General features: G+C 38.5%; 1 pseudogene; it reads left to right on the forward strand.

Moving 5' to 3' along the window:
• Positions 1–347: 347 nt before the first annotated feature.
• LOC113704993 (endoglucanase 9-like) lies at positions 348–3,320 on the forward strand (annotated as a pseudogene).
• The last annotated feature ends 1,654 nt before the right edge of the window (positions 3,321–4,974 follow it).

The following is a 4,974-nucleotide window of genomic DNA, read 5'->3' on the forward strand; positions in this document are numbered from 1 at the left end:
CAGGAGTATGCAGTTGCGAATATGATTGCTGGGATAGTATTCCTCGGATACGACGGGTTTTCGGGTTAGCGGATAATTTTGCCCACCCCTAGTATCCTATATGTAAAATAAAGATGCACTTCTGGTCTGAGGTGCTATCTGCAATGACCAATGTAAGAGTATATGCAGTTGCGAATGTGATTGCTAGGATCGTATTCTTATATGCGCATGAAGATAGAGTATAGATAATATTTATGATTTATTTTGCAAGACAAAGGGTCTATCTCTAACAGTTTTCTCATGTCTTATTTTAAACATCCACAATAAATTGAAAAATACCCAAAATGCATAAAAATACCTTAAGAAATACCTAAATTTAAAACACACCAAACAAACATTGGTGTATCAGAAATGCAATATTTCCCTCATAAAAACAGGCTCTTCCATCCAAAACTGCACCAAGACGACTCCCAAAATCTCAGCCACAAATAACAGAATTATCAAAATCATGCCAACATAAGCGACACCAAGAAAACCAAGAATCACCTTCTTCAGCAAGACACAGATTCAATCGACCACCTTGTAAAACATATCAGCTTGCAATATTATCAGCTTTGTGAACCAGTCTAACGTAGAATTTTCGACTGGAAAACAATCCTTCACCGATACATACTCTTCCTTTTCCATCATTGATTTCTTTGCTGTGGTAGAAATATTATTAGCTATCCCAGCTGCAAGTTGGAATCTTGCTTTATAGTTTGCTGCATACATTTAAAATATGGCCCTGGTATGCAAAATTATTCATTCTAAGTGAGTTGCATTACACGTGAACTATTATAGTGTCATGATTATCAACTGCGTTATTAGTATTCCTGAAGATTGCTCTTGGACATAGTGGAAAATGCTTAAGATTAACACATTATTCACCCCACATAGATTCAATGTACTATGATTCATTTCTGGAATTGAACCTTGTTTTTTGATGCTTCAGGGTCATAAGTTGTATCAATTGAGTAAAAAATGACATTCTATAAGATGTTTATGGTGGGGGCTTCTGCAGTATTGCTACTCCTCATCATTCTGGGAATCATTCCGAAGCATCATCACCAATCCTTTCCACCATCATCGCTGGAAAAACCACGATTGCTGGATAATTATACCATGGCATTAAATAAGGCCGTCTTGTTTTTTGATTCACAACGCTGCAAGTGAATTCTACTTTTTACTTTCTTATCATGTAAAATATTCAATTAAAAATTCCCCTTAGTGCTTCAGTTTTTTATGACAGCTGGAGTGCTTCCACGCGACAATAACATATCATGGAGGGGGAACTCTTGCACACGGGATGGCCTTACAAGTTACAACAGCTCATAAAAATTTGGTCGGGGGATACTATGATGCAGGTGATGCTGTAAAATTTAATTTTCCTGCATCATTTGCGATGACGATGTTGAGTTGGAGTGTCATCGAGTACAGAGCACAGTATGAGGCTGCTGGTGAGCTTGACCACGTCAAAAACATTGTCAAGTGGGGGATTGATTACTTCCTCAAGTGCTTTGCTTCAGAATCTCCTATAGATCATATAGTAGCACAGGTAACTTAGTTTAATTACAGAATTATACACGATAAGGAATATGAATATGAACCGATTCTATTTCTTTGGATTGTATTATCTCTATAAATTTGTCATTTTTTGTTTTACTTTTTCTTTTCCTAACAGGTAGGACTTGGTGGTTTCCCAATGGCACAGCCAATCCCCAATGATCACTACTGCTGGATGCGTCCGGAGGATATCGACTATCCTCGACCAGTCAGTACGTGCCAGAGTTGCTCAGACCTTCCAGCAGAAATGGCAGCTGCATTGGCTTCTGCATCATTGGTTTTCGGGGACAACGTGACATATAGTGAGAAACTCGTTCATGCAGCAAAATCGTTGTTCCAATTCTCCATGGACCATCCTGGAACATACAGTATCCTAGGCTCTGATGCTGCTAAATACTATGATTCTACAAATTTCCATGATGAGTATGTCTGGGGTGCAGCTTGGATGTATTATGCGACAGGTGACCCTTCATACATTGAGTTTGCAACAAAGAAAGACAACGCTGATTTTTCTGGAGAGTTTGGAAGGGTCACAGACTATGCTGGACTTAGCTGGGACAACAAGATTGCCGGGGCTTTAGTAAGTAGATAAATTATTTTTTGTTGCTTTGAAAGATGATGTGCCGAACTGTTATTAAAATGATGTTTTTCTCTTTCTAGGTGCTTCTTAGCCGTTTGAGAATATTTTTGGGCCGTAGTTATAAAGAAGTTCTCAAGGTATATCATGAGCAAGCAAACTTGTTTAATTATGTGCTCATATCTGCCACTCTCTTCCCAGTTTAGTAGAACAAGAGGTATTACAGTCTTACCATTAAACTCGTTCACTTTTTAAAATCGTATTTGGATGTTTGACTTAGTTTTATCCATATGTTATTAAGGGGGCCTGATCTTAATTAACCAAGAAGATCCCCATCGTCTTCAGTATGTCGTGAATGCTGCCTTCTTGGCAGCTTTGTATAGTGACTACTTAAAAGTTTCAGAGACACCAGGAATTTTGTGCGGTTCAGATTTTGTCGCCAGCGGGTGTCTTGAGAAACTTCTCCAAAAACCAGGTCAGAATAACTTTGTTTTCTTTTTGTGAGATTCAATGCTTCATACATGTATTAGTAATCAAAGGAGGAGAGTATGGATCCCAAGAAAAAATTTCCTACAACCTCCCAATTTTGTATGTAAAAATCAACAAAAACCCATTTGGTTGATAATGTGCTCCATTATTTATTTGAACAGGTTGATTATATCCTTGGAAAGAATCCTCAGAACATGAGCTATGTTGTTGGTTACGGCATTAAATATCCTTTGCATGTCCATCATAGAGGTGCATCCATCCCTCATAACGGCATTAAGTACAGTTGCACTGGAGGATGGAAATGGAGGGATACACCAAAGGCAAATCCAAATACCATTGTTGGAGCTCTGGTGGCTGGTCCTGACGAGAATGATGGCTTTAAGGACAACCGGAGGATGATGAACTACACGCAGCCCAGACTGGCAGGGAATGCTGGTTTGGTTGGTGCTCTTGTTGCCCTATCAGGTGATGGGAGCATACGAATCAACAAAAGTAGTATGTTCTCATTTGTGCCAGCAGCAAAGTTTCCACCTCCACCACCGCCCCCAACTCCTTGGATTCACTAATAAGTTTAGTGTTGCATTTGTGAAATTGAAGGTCACATTTTATTGGTTTTTGGACTGACCGACCCAATATCATGAAAATCGCAAGCAATTGTTCAATCTTTTTGCCATCACTTTCTTGATATTGGATACTATATCTCTAGGATGAAAGAGAAACTACTGCCCGTCACCATTTTTCGACTTAGAAAATTTCTGAAAATAAATTTAGAAAATGAAGGTTAGTAAAATGTTCTAAACTATAAACCATCCAGATCTGCCAAAGTTCCCAAAATATTGTCTGAAACAAAACGGAAAATGGACAAACTTACACCATTTATATTACTTCTATACTTTTGTCAGTAACCAAAACACTGCAGAAGCTCAACCTATAATTACTCAACAACGCCAGCAAGAATATATGGCACTGGGAAGCAAAAAAATTGTAAACCTAAGGAAACAGCATGAGAAAATGGAAAATGTAATGAAGATTCTCGTTTTATGAAACCAAAAAGAATTATATAAACGTAAAGACGAAGGCTTTGAATAGTCTAAGTACTTGTCTTGAATGATCAAGCACAAAGAATTTGTAGTTCATGTTGATCTCCCATCCCAACCAAGAAGCAGATCTTTAGTCTCTGGAATAGCTGAGTAAAGAGATACATATCATCTTCCATTTCTTTCTTCGTCTGCATATGGGTAGAGGGATAATTTTGTTCAAGTGTGTGTGTGTGTGTGTGTTGTGTTGCAGGAGGGGGGGCCAGTCATATGAGCTTTAGAATTTAGGTATTACCCACATGTATACATACTGAACAAAAAATGGGGAGAGAAATTAGTAAATGCTAATGACTTCATCCTGAAGCATTTTCAGCAGTTTAATAAGATCATATATTTCACCATAAAGGAATGTGGAATTCAATCTTTAGAAAAGGGGTAATGAACTCAGCCATTTCTTACCTTCCAAAGTTTCAGTCATAATTTATTTGTCCTATTTTTCCCACATTTCACGAAGAAAGGAGAATGATTCAATCTTCAATATGTAATGAGAAGGTGGTTTGTCTTTAAATGATCCCAGAATGCCTGCAAAATAAGCTATCTAAGGCTGCATTGGCAAGACTTGTGGGGTAGAGAAAGGAGCGGAGTAAGGGAGAATTCAGTGAGGAGGACTGGGTGGGACAACAGGCGGATGAAATTTGGTAGGAAGAATTGGAAGAATTCGATGTTTTTGCGGTGGAAGAGAGAAAAAACTATCGCATCTGAACGGAGAACGAGAGGCAGGCCAACCACTATATGGGCCTGAGAAGGATATGTAGCACAAAGGTCACCAAAGTTAGATTGTTCTTGGGCTCGCTACAATTTATTTGTAGTCAATACTAAGCGTTCGGGTGAATGGAATGTTGTGTGTAGAGGATGATATCTGCCTCACCATGTGTATATAGGCCTGTTATTAGAGCCCCTTACATGTCTAGCCTCGTTTACAATTTCTGGTGTTTGCATTGAATAAGAGTGTAAACGAGTCTAATCAAGTCGAACCCTCTAATATTCAAACTTATTTGATTATTTTGATCAATTTCAAATTTTATTCAAATTTGACTTATTTATTTGTTGAACCGAACTAGAACTAGCTTGTTATCGACTTTGATAGGGCTGCAATCGAACTGAACTACTGGCAAATAGCTCGTGAGCAGCTCGGTCAAAAACTTGACTTGAACTCGGGTTAATCGAGTTCGAGTGCCTCGATAAAGTAAGCAAGTCGAGTTCAAGTATCCAGAAGGATTGCTCGAAAGC

The sequence above is a fragment of the Coffea arabica genome, chromosome 8e (genome assembly GCF_036785885.1).
Source record: "Coffea arabica cultivar ET-39 chromosome 8e, Coffea Arabica ET-39 HiFi, whole genome shotgun sequence".
NCBI classification, from domain to species: Eukaryota; Viridiplantae; Streptophyta; class Magnoliopsida; order Gentianales; family Rubiaceae; genus Coffea; species Coffea arabica.